Source organism: Poecilia formosa, unplaced genomic scaffold, assembly GCF_000485575.1.
Source record: "Poecilia formosa unplaced genomic scaffold, Poecilia_formosa-5.1.2 Scaffold35, whole genome shotgun sequence".
Lineage (NCBI taxonomy): Eukaryota > Metazoa > Chordata > Actinopteri > Cyprinodontiformes > Poeciliidae > Poecilia > Poecilia formosa.
In genome coordinates this window covers 1,296,801-1,314,431 of record NW_006799974.1, presented here as the reverse complement: position 1 = coordinate 1,314,431, position 17,631 = coordinate 1,296,801, and positions in this window count along the sequence as shown.

Sequence of the window (17,631 nt, the reverse complement as noted above, 5' to 3'; positions counted from 1 at the left end):
CTGGTGATGGATAGAAATATCTGCTCTCTGTTTAAGTTAAGAACTGTGTCTGAAAAAGATGCACCAGATTTTCATCCCCCTCCTCCAGTTACTGTTTTGTAATTTTAAAGAGCAATCTTGACTTGCAGTGGTAGCTGCATATGTCAACTGTGGCTCTGTTTGACAAAGTGCAATAGATGAAAAAACACACTACTTGTTGCAAATTGGAGCTTTAGTTATCAAATCCAGCAATCTGGAAGGACTCTGGTTTAAGCAAAGTATAATCATTTTTAAGCCAGGGAAACTTTTTTGATCTTTTTAAAAATCTTATAATTTCACTGACCATTAAGCAGATTTTTTTTTTAACTCCAACCGTTTGTGAGGTACTCTGTCAGACTGCCGCTGAGAAGCCTCCACGCTTTTAAGTATTAAACGATTAACCTCCATTCAGCGAAGTGTGCTTGATTTTCTGTTGGAAGCTTCTCTAAATGAATAAAAATTAAATAGAGTATACTGAACATTGTAATTATGCACAAGGTGTAAATTATTTATTCTAAACTGTTTTTCTCCACTTTCTGCATTTTCCACATGGTGACGAAAGCTTGTAATTGATTCGAAATCCTTGGCGTCGAAACAGACAAAGGGGTCATCTATTATCCTCCCCCAATGTCCCTCTCTAATTCTCCTCCTCTCCTCGACCCTTCTTTGGAGGTCACCCGTTAAAAGGAAACTCTGGGGACGTCATGAAGCTCTCTCCTTCGTGGGCCATGCTCCACTTCTCCAAAGCCGGCTAGGGGTTGGGGCTAATTGGCGAATCCACCAGGGACTCCTCCAACTGCCGAGACGTCCAGCGAAGGGGTCCTTTCGCATGCATGAAATCTGCCTGAAAATTAACCATATTTAGAGATGAAGGAGGAGGAGGTGGTCTGGGAGCGCTGGTGGCTTTAGAGGACGTGGTAGACGCGAATGCCTTGAGAGGAGTGGGTGGAACGTTCTGAAACTCTCTGTGAGCTTTTATGCAAACTATTTAAAGCTAGAAGGAATAAGTAACTATGAATGGCCCTCGGACCCCTCTTGTGACCATATTTGTGCGGGATCACTGATGTAAAGCGTGGCGTGTGATGTGCTGGAGAGCACAGCTACATCCAGGACAGCTTCAGCAGAGGCTCGGCATAATTGACAGGCAGAGCTGAACTGCTTTGTGTGAGCCTCCACCAGCAGCTCTTTGTGTTTATCAGCACAGCCGATCGATGGCCATCTTAACCCTCGGGAGAGAGAGGCCAGGACGGATGAAAAGTAAAGACTCATCTTTTGTTGTGCGGGCAGCTCTGTCCAGCGCCAACGGCAACACTCCCGACGGGCCTGGCTCACAGAAATATGAAGGATTGCAGTCATGACAAAAAGCTGGAATAAATCTTTCTATTTTCCCTCAACTATCCCCCAATGCAACCCCACTCTGTGGTTTCAGAGGAAATGCTTTCAAATATTTTGGTTGTGCTTTCACTTTGAGGCTCTCTTCAGTGACCCATTTGGGCCTAGAGGGACCGGGGAGGAGAGGGAAGCCAGAGGAGTGAAGCCACAGTGTGACACACTCGGATTTGATCATGGGAGCCAATCTAAAGCATGAACCAAACCAGCACTCATGCAGGCTGTAAACCACAGTGGCACTCTGCTGCTGCACGGCTTTATTGTTTCACTGTATGGAAGTATTCCTGCTGGAGTCCTTCTGAAGGACTTGCTTTCAAAGTCCTTCTCCTCCTTACACCTCCAGAAGTTTCCAAACTTTTCAGGTTATCAGAGGAACATAAGTTATTTGCTATCTGACAGTTTTTAAAGTCTGTTAACCAAAGGCAGAATGGCATACAATAAAGAAAACTCGGAGCAGTAAAAAGTACGACGAGCAACTATTTTGACTGTCCAAATATGTTGATGTTTTAAGAGTCTTGCACACATACCCCTTCAATGTATTTTTAATAAGACACCCACAAATACACATTTACAAATTATAAGCAAAGAACAGGGAGATGCTAGAGCTGAGAATGTATAGAGGTGAACCAAGGACATGTTTCTTTTTTATTTATTTATTTGTTTGTCCTACAATGGCCTTCAACTAAAACTACTTATTCTGCTATTAATTTGAAATATTACCAATAATCACAACAGTGTATATGAAAAATACTCAGAAAATACTCCTTGAGTAGGGTGCAGTCTTGTGTTGGCCAGACGGCGCACAGAGAGTGCAGCTGTGTTTAACAAAGAACAAGTCCAACAGACAGTGACGCCGCCGACCCTGAGCACACACCAACCAGCTGGCCTCGCTCACCACTTCATGGTATTTACAATGAAAAAGTTGATGTCACATCACATCAAAAAGACCAAAGCTCTTCAGGAGCTCATGGTAAAGAGGGAAAAAAAAAAAGGGTGAAAGAACAGAAAAAAGTGTAGTTTGTTGAAAATGAATGTATACCGTTGTGTTTCTAGCTTAATTGAAGTAGAAGGTGGAGAGAGCATAGCATTATGCAGCTAGTAGACAATTAGCCAAAGTTAGTTTGAGGATACCTCAGTAATTTTGTTTTCACAACTGTTGACTGTATGATGTGTTTCTGATGTTTTTATGTTTTCATGATATAAATTCTTATGCATTTCAGGTTGAAATGCTTCGTGAACTGCTCTGTAGTGAACATCTAAAAGAGACAACCACGGACAATCATCGTTAAAGGAGAGAATCGTGTTAATTAATGAATTAATTAGTGATGTTGTATAATCTTACACTGAAAAGTTTAGAAAAATTCTGTACTGGGTAAGAAACTCGGTAAAAAATAATTGGTGCCAGAATGACTGTTAAAACTTTAACTCCCTTTGGACAATGGGACATTACTAATTACTTTCTTAAAACATTTCACAAGGTCGGAGCATAGTGGGAGTCGAGTATTTGACCATCGCTCTTTGACCAATCTATTTATTTAATCTGAGTTCCCTGATGTACTTTTTTTTTTCTCTTCAGTTCACCAAGCTTTCTTTTTGGATTTAGACCAGGAGATACAAATGCCCTTGGATGAGAGTTACTGTTCCGTCTGGTTAGCAGTTTCTGTGTTGACTTAGTTATATGTTTTAGGTAATTAAGTATTTAATAAAACACCTAATGCCATTTTTGGCTTTTCTTCAAGGTTTCACTAGATTTAAGATTGAAGAGTTCATGAATCATGAGGCGTTCTAACAAGAGAATCAGGTTCTATAAAAACACGCCCACACACTCATCCATTCTCCGTCTCATTTCACAGTCAGCATCACATCCTTTCGGTCGTATTCATCCAATGTTTTGTGCAAAATTTGGTTCCTTTTCAATTGCTTGTTAGGAAAACGTTTTGTGTTCACCAATTCATGTGCGTTTTTCTGAAGGTAGGACATAAAAAAAGATTTTAATGGCAGGCTTTAAGAAACAATCATTTCACATGTAGATGTGATGTAGATGTAGATTAAATGATGATTATAAAGACTTTGTGACTCCAAGATGCCATTCCTTCCTTCAATTCTTAATTTTTTATTTTTTTATTTTTTTTGGCTCTCTTTCCACCCTACTAGCTGTGCAATAATATAAAGTTGGGTCTTTGCCCAGTCTCCCTGTCACAGCTCCAGCTAATTAAAACTTTTTAAAGTACTTTTTTGTATGTTGTGGGCAAATTAAGCTGTTTTCTTGTATTTTTTATTGACTAATGTAGATGAAAACACTTCTGCCCTACTTTAATGGCATGACTTCTTTTCTCTCCTATATTTAATAATGGCTTTTGTCTCATTGGTCATTCTTTAGGGAACCAAAAAACTGATTTCTAATGAAAACACTTTGATAAAGGTAAAGCATACATTTTCAAAAATGCTTTGTTACGTTTATGTAATAGGAATTGCAAGACTCATAATAAATAAATTAATCACCAACCTGTTTCCAGAGCTTCTTACTCTAAACAAGAGACAGATTAAATGGACTCAATAAAGTGAGTGGGATTATTGTGTTTTATTGAAACACATAGAGAACAATGTACTTAACATCCATAGTTTTCTTTAGAAGTTTCTCTTTTTTAATAATAATAATAAAAAAAAAAAACATCCTTGCTTGATGTGTGGTTTCTGTCCAAGTTTACGTCCTTCATCTTTTCTCGGTAACTTTTGACAGAAGATACACAGTCTCTAAGAGAAACTTTACTCTACCTGTTAAATCTCAATCAAAAAATCATCTGACCAGACATCTCTTTAAATGTTTTATCAATCTGTTTGACTGTTTTATCCTCCTGTAAACTGAATTTTCTCCCTTCAATATTCACCTAAGAGGATTTTATTTAGTCTCCTTTGACACTCTCTGAATCTGTTATTCTGAGAAGTGAGACGTTAAATAACCATGTTGCTGTGGTTGAGGTGTTAGAAATCCCTGCAGGGTTCCAGCTCTGTGGGTTTCTTACCATCACTGTCCAACTTGTGTCTCCACTGATTTTATTTACAATGGTGGGTGACTTTTTATGCATCACCTTAGTATTCTAAAAGGCTTAATAAGACCAATGTATTGAAATACGTTTCTTGTGATCCTTTCCTGAGTAATGACTGGAAGGTCTCTGCATTCTTCTGTCAACAGTTTTTTTTTTTTTTTGAGGAGTTCAGGTGCTTGTTTTTGGCCTTTGGAGATGATGCAGTACATTTACCTCCTTGGACAAAAGGTGAAGGAGTCAGAAGGTTAAAAGTGCTTTTAAAGCTCAATCATTTGATGCTGCTTGGTGAAAACTTATGTACATATAACAAGCTCCTTTATATCTGAAGTCATGATTTTCAATCTTATCGGAAGGTTGGCAGTAAGTCTCCCCATTGAGAAAAGAAGTTCAGTTATCTTTTGTCTTGTTGCTGAGTAAAGATAGAATGGAAGGGGACATGGATAAATGGATTGATGCTTTGTCTGCCATATTGGCATTTCCTTGTTTCTAATGGTGATGCAGACATTGATCTAAGAGGTGACGTTCTGGATGTTACACATTTATCCTTACCTATGTTCATGAGACAGGACTTGAGGAATATGACGACCCCAGAACAAAAACTGAAATGATTGTCCTCTGTGGGTGGACTTGGAGTCAGAGTTGCATCAATAAGGGTTTTTTCAGTAGATCCGCTCTTCTTCAACATCATAAGACATCTGCCCAGCTGCCTTGGTCTTCAGATCAGAACGGAGTTCTTTAAGGTCTTCAGCTTACATCCAAATGGGAGGAGACAATGATCCTTTTTGGCATGTGAATAACTCAATAAAGATCCTCAAGAAAGACTTGGAGAGTTCTACAGGTGGGAGAAACGACTGGTGCTTTCTGCTGGATTCACAGTGGATGGATGATGGATAAATGCCTTGCAGTCATTTATTGTTGACTCTTTATTGCTACAAAATACATGCTTTCTTTCCTTTGGCCCTTCCCTGCTTCTGTTTTTCCTTTCTTTTTTTCTCTTCCGTCATTGCTTCCAGAGTCGGCTGTGTTTTCAGTGCGAACCAGTTTTCCAGTTGTAACACTTGGGAGCTTGTGGCAGCTTTATTTCGTAATTTTCTCCTGCGGAGGTCAAATCTGAGAACTGTTACTCGTCATTTCAGTAAATGAGTTGAACTGAAGCTGCAGGGTCAACACTTCTACTCTACTACATCTTCTTGTCTGGCAGCGCTGCGGCCTTTTGTCCTCATCTTGTCCACTGACAGGAAGCGGCGTTCCAGGGTTGGTACCTGCCACAAAGCGTGACATGTTCACAAAGCAAGCCCGGACAAGCAGATTTCTGAAGATCCACACACACACAAGAAAAGGAGGTTTTTAGAATGAAAGCCCACAATGAGGCTGCTATCTGCTGCTCTTTGTTATAGCAGAAAAGCAGCAGGATTTCTATTCTATTATCTGATGGACGGAGGTCTGCTGTGGATAGATCAAATCGCCAGGACAAGGGAAAATAAACACAGTCACTGCTGCTGTTTGATTTTATTCTGTAGATGTAAAAAGTCTCCTTTGCGAATGTTGGCTTCCTTTTGTTGGATTAGAAACATTGCAGCACCATTTAAACCTACCAAAGAAACACGTTGTGCTTTTCTTGTTTACATCAACACACCTCAGAAAACCATTTGGATGTCTAAAGTCAACACTTTAACCAAATGTTTTTTGTTTTATTTATGTTTAGAAAACTGTTGTACTTGATTTAAAAAAAATAAAATAAATAAATCTAGCATTTAGCTATAGACACTGCTAAGAGCAAACATAAGTGTTACAATTAAAACCCTTTATCAATGTTCTTTCCACACTAAGGCAAGATTAAGTGATCTGCAAAAGTTATTTGTTGCTTTGGTTTTGTGTCCATACAGCTCTGGTGTTTTGGGAGGCCGGAAACAATCATATTTGAAAGCAAGAAGGTCTTTTGGTTTGAATCCTGACCTGGGGTTTTTCAGGGAGGAGCTTTCATGTTTTCCATGTGCAGGCGTGGGTTTTCTGCAGGTACTCGGGCTTCCTCCCACAGCTCAAAAACATGACTACTGGGTTGATTACTCTAAAAATCTCCATAAGTGTGAGTGTGTGCATGTATGGCCATTTGTTTTTGTGTCTCTATGTCGCCTTTTGATGGACAGTCTCTCTCTGAGTCTCTCTCTCAGTGACTGTTGATCTAGGTACCAATCTCCCTGTGATCCCACAAGGATAAGTGGGTATAGACAATGAATGAATGAACGGATGTACAAAGTGATGGGGGAGAAAAAACCTCTACCACAGTATCTATTGTTAGTGGTCATAGTTGGATGTCTGGTTAGATTCAAGTCATCCAGGCAAATAAATCATTGATTTGCATTTCATAAACACAGGAACATGACATAAATGTCAGGAAATCAGATTAATGGAAAGCAGATGCAAATAATTAATCTAGCTAGCAGAATGTGGAAAGATCTCTTCTGAAAAAAAAGTGCTTTCTACATTTTTTTTCTTCAAAAAGACTGATGAAATAAAAAGATTGCACTGAGTTACAGAAGCTGGTGCGTTATACAGCTAGAGCCACATGAAAAGAAAAAGAACAGCCTAGATGAAAATCAACATTTATCGACTTTGTCACTAATATGACACCAGAGATAGAGGAAGACGCTTGATTCTCTAAATGTTCTTGGCCATTGAAGGAAGAAATAAAAGCAAACACAAAAGGCCTCATGATGAGCCAGAAAAAGCAAATATTCATAGAAAATGTGAGATGTTTCAACAACACAGTGCATCCTGCTTTTCCTGTTCAGCTGAAAGCCGAGAGGATATTTTGAGCGAAATACAACCTCTCATCGGTTTAAAGCTGTTCATCATTACCACTCCTCTGTCTCTTGTTCGGGGCGTCTTCTCTTGCAGCTCGTTGCATTAAAAATTGAAAGCCTCCTTTGTGTCGATGCAGAGGGAAGGGAGCGACAACGCTCTTTTAGTGCTACTTCTGCGCTTTTGAAAAGCCAACATCAATGAAACGGGAAAGGGAAAAAAAAATAATTTATTAAAGGGGGGCTAAAAAAAAAAAAGACGACATAAAGAAGTTGTTCTCACTCTGTTTGTTTTTAATGCAGGGATGTTAAAAAAAAGCTGCCGCAGTGCTGTGGTTGTGGTGAGACGAACATGTAAAGTACAAGATGTTAAATCCTTCTCCCTGAGGAGCCTAACATGGAAAAATAAGGAACATATAATCCCAGCTTTTGTCTGTGCATCCTACAACCAGATCTATGAAACTCAGGAATTATGATGGTTACCATTATAATTTAAGTGGACAGTGAACCTCCAGGTCCAAACTGAGGATGACATGAAAGTTCATTGGACTTAGGATGTCATGAGTATAACTGTGGATTTACTAGGTACAGGCCTATTGTTTGTTGTAAAAAGAAAAATATATTATTTTTATCTGCCATCAGATTTTTTTTTCTGTCCATCAGTTTAAGTTAAAGAAAGATAGAGAAATCTGAGAATATCCATCCTAAAAGTTCTTTGATGAAACTTAAAATATCCCGGTTGATGCATTTGTTACTTTTGGGGTGGTCCTTTGCAATTCTTTAGTATCCGGATGCCTTTCCAAGCCATCAGCTCAACCCAAATGTTGCAGCGAGGTTTCTGATAAGAATTTCTCTCTGATGAAATACTTCTACTGCTTAACTTCTCTCCTTTGGCTCTACGTTAAATCCAGACCAGAATTTAAAGATCTTCCACTTACAGACATTGCTCAGATCTGACATCAAGATTAACAACACAAATTATCTCTTAATCCTGGCACTTCTAAATAGCACCAGTGAAATAGATGTGCTAGGTAGGATGACATGCTACCTAAAGCAGGAAAAGTGGGCAACCACAGGATTTCTTGGAGTCTCTTCAAAATTCAAGGTTCATTTCAGCAGTCATGTCGATCCAAACCCTACAACAATGTGTACATGAGCATGAGTGCTGAACCCTGATGCAAGAAGTTGCCTGTGTCTGAGGAATTACTAAAAGGATTCATATTTTTGAGTACTATTGCAGACCATGATCGCCTTTTGATGAGAGTGGAATTCCAAGATCCTCTTAAAGCAGGAGAACGAGTCTAGGAACATTCAGTCACTCAGGATTCAGAATTATATCTTCCTCCAGTGTGTTTGTTTCCTGAGACAACTTTTTCTTATTTAGTATTTTATGACCCACTAAAGAGGATTAAATTACACTGATAAAGTGAAATGAATTAGACAAAGAGTACTCATCCTCTGACCTGGGTCCTAACCCAGCACAACAGTGACAGGGTTACACAAACATCGCAACTGTAAAGAAGTACTGGACAGAATATTTTTTTCTACCTGAAAGAATGGGTTTCCTAATCACAAAAGGAGAATTGAAACTCTTTTTCAAGATTGCAGAGAATTCAATCAGCTCTTATCAGGTCTGCAGCTTCCAGATTATTTCCCGCAGTTAGGAACCTTCGAAAGATTGAAGTCCTATTAAACCAGACTCCAGCTCTCAAGATGGAAGTGCAGTTGTTTAACTTTAGAAAGGAAAGGGCATTTACCTTTAGCCAAAGATAGACTGTGTTTTTAATGTTTTTTTTTTTTTTTGTTTTTTTTTGAAGAGCTTAGTAATGCATATTTTTTTTTAGATTTTTAGACTTCCACTTCCACCGCAAAAAAACCTTTGAAAAATAGCAACGGTAAATGTTTCCTTTTCTGCCTTAGTATTTCAGAGTGTGTAGTTTATTTTAAATATGTTTTGTCTGTTGTTTACTTATTTTGTCTTTTGGTTTTTCACTACGTCACCAGCCTGTTATGTGCAGAATCCAGGACCAAACTGTGTTATTGACAGTCCATAAAATAAAAAAAATAAAAAAACTCAGTTTCATTCCTCTGGTTGTCTCTCAACCTGCAGCTGGACTGACGTCCTGCCTGGAGCAGGCTCCTTCAATAGCAATGCAGACAGAACTGTTACGGTTTTGCTGGTTAGGTGAGGTGCTGTTGTTTGTAAAGTTTAACGTGAAGAGGGGGGCAAACATCTGAATATCATGTCCCACAAAATGAAGATATGTGTGAAGCATCATCAATCTTGCCATTGTTATTTAGCTCAATTAAAATCTCTCTTCAGAGACAGTCTGGGTTTCCACCCATTTTCTTCAGTTCCTCCAGTGGAATTTCAACTGGACCAATCAGCAAACAGAAGGAGAAGTTGTGATCGATGACATCAACATTCTGCAGTGTTTTAGAATCGTAGTCTACCTTTTTTTTTTTGTTGTTTTTGTTTTTTTTTAGCAATGGCAGTAGAAGAAGTGAACAAATCCGTCCAGTCCGCGTTGGCCACGCTTCCAAACATTGAATCAACATAAACAGCTGCCTTGGCACTTCTCCTCTCGGAAAGAAGGCAATTTCCGATAAGCTTTGTTGCATCAAACTGGTGCTTTATATACGTAATGTGTATGTAATGATCATTACAGAGTCCACGCCTCTCGGAAGCGTTTGTTTCTTGGCCAACCGTCCTGACCGTCTGTACGAAGCAAATAGCGCAAAGCAAGGGACTAATTTTGCATATCTATTACTTAATTATCTATATTGAACACAATAGTTAATGTGCAAAAACAGAGGCTGCTAGCCACTCTAAAACCGGTGTTATTTTAATGTGCTTTCTGTAAAACAAGATGTTTTTTTTGTTTGTTTTTTTTAAACTGGACTGCTTCTGTTAGAATAATAGTGATGGTCTGTGTTATTTCAGAGCAATTTGTGCCCCATCTTCGTGTCATGATTTCCAGGTTGTGGATCCGCCACAGGCTGAAGTGGAACATCAGCCCTGAAAATGTGGCTCAGGTGGTAGAAGAGGCCACCCACGACCTGCAGGGATTTGAATTGATCTCCTCTTAATGCTTGACTGAGAGTACTCTTGAGTTGCTCCAGCCTGCCGTGCAGCTGTGTGAGCATGTAGGCGTTCTGTCCGTTAACCCCTTTAAGCCTCAGGCTATTTTGGGGGCATTTCCACCTGGAAAAATAAACACCCACAGATACAACCAGTGACATTTCTAAGGCTCTACCGGATTAGAAACACCAGAGAACTCAGAAGATTCACAAAGCAGATAAAATTAGGGGTAATCCACCTGGATCAAAGAACTATTACCAATAGCGTTAATGCAACTTCCTCTTAATATTCTTATCTGCATTTCTGATACTGACACAACAGTAATGAAACATAAAAATGTTGTATAGTTTGATCATGAACCATGGAATAGGTGAAACCTATTTCGCCGTGAACCACAGTAGCTATCAGTGTAGAGGAATCATAGCAGAGTAAATGCTCTGGTGATGAAGGAAAGAACATTTCGTAAAATAATGGTGAGGTCAAGTGATATTTGTTGGAGTAATGGTTCCTTGAGCATTGGTTATGTGTTGCTGCCTCAGAACATTATTTTATTTTTTGAGTTGTAACACTTGGAACATGCAGGGAAGTGAAACAGATGAGATCAGTAGAGAACTTACTAACACCTTATACTACACACAGCAAGCACGCTGCTGGAGAGGTTATGATTCAGGATTGTTTTGCAGCCAAAGGACCTGAGCTTTATCACGTCATTGAATCACCCTACCAGTGTTATTGAGTCAAATGCAAGGCCCTTTGTCTGACAGCTGACAAGACTGGGTTATAAACAGGATAATCATCCCAAGCACAGCAGTAGATATTCAACAGAAAGACAGAGAAAGAAAAGAATCAGTGTTACAATGGCCTAGTCAAAGCCGCAATCTGACTAAAATGTAGTAGTTGAGTCTTAAGGAAAAGCTTAATGAAGCAATATCAGAAAGATGATCAAAGCTCCTTTGCAGTGTCCAGGGACAATGAAAAAGTCAGAAAACAACTGAGTGTTTTGGTAACAAGTGGTTCAACAAGCTAAAATGGGGTGGAACTGGTTTTCTCATGACTGTATATTGGGGTCTTGAGATATTTATACTCACCATTACTTTCAAAATTTGAACATAATAAAATATGTTTTCAAAAATTCAATTAAATCTTAAAAAAGATAGCAGATGAATGCAAAGAGCCTTTCAGGGGACTAAATGTTTACTGATTGAGAGCCTGTGCTGGGATGCAAGCTTCCTGCACACTGAAATATGTTTTGATTTCATCACAAATCATACAACCACGTGGATACGTGGTTGTATCCACGTGACAATATACAATTACAACTCCCAGTTTGGAGACTGCAAGAAAGAAACTTTCTTTTATGACATGTAAAGAAAGAGGTTCGACTGGGTCCCGTTCACGCTTTATTCAGTGTCCATCCGTCTATCACTCTTCCTGCAGTCCTGACAGAAAGCATAAGAGGGCAATCTCCCCCCAGGAAGTCAGGCGGTGTAGTGAAGTGGGTGGGTGGTAGCTGTGATTGACAGCTCCAGCACTGAGTTGCCAGAACCCCCACGAAACAGGAGCACACATGAGGAGGGGCGACGACTTGAGGACACACGCAGCTTCGTGTTGGGAGGCAGTAAGAAAAGGCAGAAAGATGCTGATTTCTGTGTCGCATCTCCCCGACGCGCCGCTGAGCCGACTGCAGCTTTTGGGTTCCAGTTTTACTGTTTAGTTTGACTCGCTCTTCTCTTCCTGCTCTTGAAGTATCTGATGAATCAACTGAGCTTCTCTGGTGACATTGTCAGAAAATCTGTTATGTGAGGGCTGAGCTGTATGAGGCAGAAAGAGGACCCGGTTTAGTGTATGATGAAGAAATTAGACACGTGAGTTCATCCTGCTCAACATTTATCGAATCACCGGTGATGGAAAAACAGTTAAAATTGCCAATCCAATAAAGAAACAGTTAATTGAAAGTACTAGACTCCCACTTGCTTCCATTAGTATTCACTCCCTCTGGATACTTTCACATTTTGTGTTATCATAGTAACAAACTTTATTGAGATTTTAAGTGAGAGCGATATATAAAGAAGTGCACGAGAGCGAAGTGAATGCAAAACGATCGTTTTCCCAAAAAAATAACAGACAAAAATTAAGATTTTTATCATTCATTGGTATTATCCTCCCTGAGTCAATACTTTGAAGAACCACTTTTTGCTGCAATTAAACTGAAAAGAATAAGAGGGTTGACATTTTTTGCTCCTTCCTCTGGCAAAACACCTGGAACTCAGGCAGTCTGGTTGGAGACCGTCTTCGACAAGCACTTTTCAAGTGTTGCTTCTCAATTGGTTTTAGGTTTGAACTTTGACTGGGTCACTCTAACACATATGCTTTAATCTAACCATTTAGTTTTAGCTCTGGCCGTGTCTTTGAGATTTTGTAGCAAGATGAACCTGCTACCCAGAACTCAAGTCAGAGAAAAAAGGCCAGAGAAAAAAGGAGCTAAAAAAAAAATCAACTCTAAGAAGTAATAAAAGCATAAAATAATTTGAAAAATATGAAATATTTGAGAATATGGTACAAGTAAGCTGATCATTTTGCTTAAAGCAAAAATAAAACTGTTTGACACAAAGAAGAGTCTACCCGATATGGAGGAGGTGGTGAGGGACGGCAGGTCAGTCATCCTGAAGGATCCTAATTGAAATGCATTCATGTTGATAGTCTCTTTGGGATGTTCACCTATCGTTCACCCTTTTGCAAACTGAGCTCACACTTGAATTCTCTGATGATACTCTTATTCCTCCAAAGATCAAGAACAGGCATTTATTCTCAGGTCAGTGAGCTGCTTTTCACATACACCGGGATTATATCTTTAATTAAAACAGATTCAAGAGCAGTCATATTTCATGCTGGTTTGTCATTTTCCAGCTAATGCACCAAAACAAAGTGCTTATCTCAGGGTCAATAGACACTTGGAATTCATCACAGAGCGCGTCAGACCTATTTTCTGCATTTTGCGTTTAGGAGGTGACGTCCTGCAGATGTTTTAAATGTCTCCATGCTCACACAGAATCTGGTGTGGTTGAATTGTTTTTTTTTCAAAAATTTTCCTAAAGGATTTTTTTATTTTATTTTTTTTTCAAATGTCAGAGTTTAAAGATATCTGTCTATATGAGAGACAAAAGATGAGAGGCACCCAGGAGTTGAGCCTGCATCAGGGAGCGTCTGACTCAGACCAAAGACTCCATCAGGGGCACTTTGAGCTGAAATGGATCATGATTCCTATTAAAACCTTTCTATCAGTTTCTTAGTCTGAAAGAGCCTGAATGACATGAGACACATTAACAGCCAGACTGACTAAAAGGCTGCGAATCAATGTCACATCAATGCAATCACACAGGTGCTATTTTCACATCAGACTGTAGCAGAATGGGGAACACGGAGGCGAAGGACCCAGAACAGAACACGCTGTTTACTGCACACTTGGGATTGGTTTTGAAATAAATACACACTCATGTTCCTTTTTTCTGAATATTCACACTCAAACTTTTTCATATTTGGGCAGATTTACGACCGAAACCTTTAATGTATTCTAGTGGCATTAACAACAAGAAGTACTTCACGTCAGTGAACTGAAAGCAGATCTTCCAACTGCAGTTAACAATGCTATTTCCAATAATAACTTTACGGAACCTCATTTTAGTGGAATTCAAAGAATTTTTGGTGTATAGGTCTCAAACTGTATTCTTCAAAGGCTTGGTGTCCTGCACATTTTTACACTCCTCTCTGCTTCAGCACACCTGGCTCCAACATTTGCTCATTAGAGAGGTCAGCAGAGCTTCACTGCATGCTAGTGAGGCAGTGTCACCATTTAATTCAAGTGTGAAGTCCAAGGGACACATATAAAAGTGGCAGGACTCTGGCCCTCAAGGAATGCAGTTTGAGGCCATTGTCTTAGTGCCTTTAACACCTTTAGTAGCCTACTAGACACAATAAAATACAAAAGGAGATAGACTCAGTGGAATACACTGATTCAATTGCAGATAATGAATTTGTTTCTTCTAGTATTTTTTTTACAATTTATCTTTAGTGATGAGCTTCAAGTCTTGGAGGTGGAAAGCCTTCCTTTGCATCACTCTAATCTTTAGCTTCATTCACAGATTTTCTATCAGATTCAAGACAGGACTCTGGCTGGGCCTCTCCAGAATGTAAATATTACATCCAGTCAGAAGAAACGTGTTGGTTAAACCAAATACTTAAACCTAAAGCTGCCTGCGCTATGAATACTGCAGAAAGTAACTTTTATCAACATATATATTTTTTTGTTTTGTGTTGTTTTGTTTTTTTTACACATTTGTTGAAACTGTTACTATGACTTGACAGTGTAATGTGAGACAGAAAATCTTTGAAAAAACAACAAGACCTTTAATTCCCTCCCTGTGGTTCTACTGCCATCTGCAGAAATACACCGCTCCCACTCAGAAACAACCAAGCAGAGCCAGGAGGAAGGACAAAATTATTCAAAATACCAATAAACAAAGGGAACAGAAAGTGAAAAGTGAACTAATTTCCTGAGTGTACTTTTTTAGTCAACTTGATTTGGGTTTTCAACACGCAAACGAAAATTACTTTATTATAAGAAGGTTCTTGCTTTCTTTATTAACAGTAACAAAGAAGCATACTTTAGAACCGATCATCCCTAATGAGTTCACTTTTCTGCCTTTTTTTACCTGTTTCCATCTCCCTGCAGTCTGTGATTGATTGAACCAGCCTGTGTGTGTGTGGGTGTGTGTGGGTGTGTTATTGGTGTGTGCTGCAATGTGATTAGTTGGCTCTAATTAGGATTCATGTTTTGTGTAAACACGGAGGATTAACTGCAGACAAACACACCTATAAAACAATTAACGCACTAATCACCTAAAGAGTATCACAGCTTTCATTCCAACTAATACAGCTTAGCAACGATTAACTAAAACTTTTCAAATCATCTCCTGCTCTTTGCAGCCCTCCTGCTTGACTACACGATGTGTGTTGAAAAATATCAGAGGAAAGCGGGACACAAGAACAAGGTTCAGGAGCAAACAGAAATAAATTGCTCCAGGATCTGAAAGTAAATCTCCACAATAGCTAATACAGGTAATCTATAGCCCTAAAAGATGTTTTGGACTGATGTCCTACTATCACAAACACATTAAAGTCAGAATTATTATTATTATTATTATTATATATTTTTTCAGTAGCCCTCATCCTCTTCCGTAAGGCTACCATAACAAATTATTATTATTTTTTTTTTAGTTGAAGTTTACCAGTCCTTGAAAACCACTAAAAATAGCCTACAATCACCGCTAAGAGAAGGTACATTTGTAAGACATGGCAAAGTGCTTAAAAAGGGAGACACATATAAATAGATTAAATCAATAAAATCTTGAGACCTTCTTGCTTTTTGGCTCATTAAGCCCTGTAATATATTTTAATATTAGATTTCCTCCAACCTTAAAGGGGGGATTTGTACTATGGCGCAGTAAATACGATCCATCCTGAAGGACTGATGTTCTTGCTGTTAGTCTTGTAAATGCAGACCAGCACTGCAGTGACCAATCACTCAGCATGTTCCGCCATGTACATAAAGTGCATTCAACCCCAAAATCTGCCCCCTAAGGGAAACGCACTCCACACAGCTATTAACAAAACATCTGAGCAATTCAGCAAATAGTCCTCCTCCCCTTCTTCACAGCAGCTTCCCCATAGCACCATTTATCATAAAGCTCTCCCTCTCCACAAGATCTTCCTGCAAGACTTTAAACCTAAACATATCCTTGTTCTGAATGGAGCTTTCTAAATCTCTGCCCTGCTTTCACAGTCTTCTTCTTCTTCTTTCTCTTCTTCTTCTTCATCTTCTTTTAGATGCAGTTTTTGCACGATCTCAAGAACAGAACAAAAAAAAAAATCCCCTCGTTTCTTCAGTTTGTTATAGAAGAAAAAAAAAAAATAACAGTGGCTCGGTAAAAACTTCAGTACATCCAAAGGGAATCTGTGGAGGGTTTTTACAAGACACAGATAGTAAAAATATGTATTTAAAGAGATGTCTGCAAAAACAGCATCCTCACTTAGTTTGTTTAAGCAATCTACGGCTGAAAACAGTTTGCATGCGTTGTCACCAAACCACCTGAGAACTGTGGAAGTTGCAAAGTGAGCTGAATGTTCTGAGAGGGACTCTGCAGGATAACTAAAGAGAGTGGAGAGAAATGGTTTGTAACTCAGTACAGCGTTGCACCACATTTGATCTGCAACACCTCGATTAAAACTTGTGTGAGAAAACTGTTCTGTTTGTGATCTGGTCTGGGTCAAGCTTCAGCTGTCAGACAGATGGCCTCACATTTTACTCCAGAACACTTTGAAATAGACCTGCAGAGGAGGAGTTCTCTGTGGAATCAATTACTATGAGGCGTTCAGATTTTCCGGCTGCAAAACAAAAAGAGATGATCACAGATCTCACCTTCACCACAGTGTGACAGTTAATACGCTGTGTTTGTTTTCGCGAGGCATGGTGCCGTGTTCTTCTTTGTTTTATTACTTGCTTTATTTTATTTTAGTTATCTCTTTCTATCATCGTGTCGTTTTTAATTAAATAATGATGAACAATTTTAGAATCTGCTAAAGATCTGATCAGTTTCATTGTATCCTTTAGCATTAAGCTCTAAGATTCAAAGAGATTGTCCGAGGTTGGGTAAAAGGGACCAGTGGTTGGTGCAGGCCATAAGTGGCATATAGATGTTTCACTTCTGAAAGCTGCTGCTCCAGGAGACTTTTCTGTTTGGTATGTTGATGATGGGAGTCTGTATTCCTAAGTGTGAGGTTCCCTCTCTCATTGGCATAAAAGATAATTATGAACCAGGAGAAAGCATCATTTAACTGTTATGGTTTTTAGACAAACAATCAGACATTTTTCTTCAGACAACAAATAACATTGGCATTCTGAATTTCCAAGCATTGAGGAAAGTTTGTGTGCCGCTCCTTCATTTATAGAGCAGCCAGTCGAGTTGGCCCAGGTCTCCTTCAGACCTCCCCTCAGAAGTTTATTAGTAAAGCCGGCTTTGGGTGAACTTCCATAAAGATTTGCTGGAGGGATTATATCTCCCAGCTGCCATGGGAGCATCTTGGGATCCCGCTGGCAACGTTGGAGAAAGTTACCGTTGACCACTTTGTCCAGGCTTCACTGCCTCCATGTTGCTGTGATCTAGAAATCTCGAAATGTTTTAAATCACAAGTGCATACTATACATAAAAACATCTGATAACATAAAAAAGAAATGATG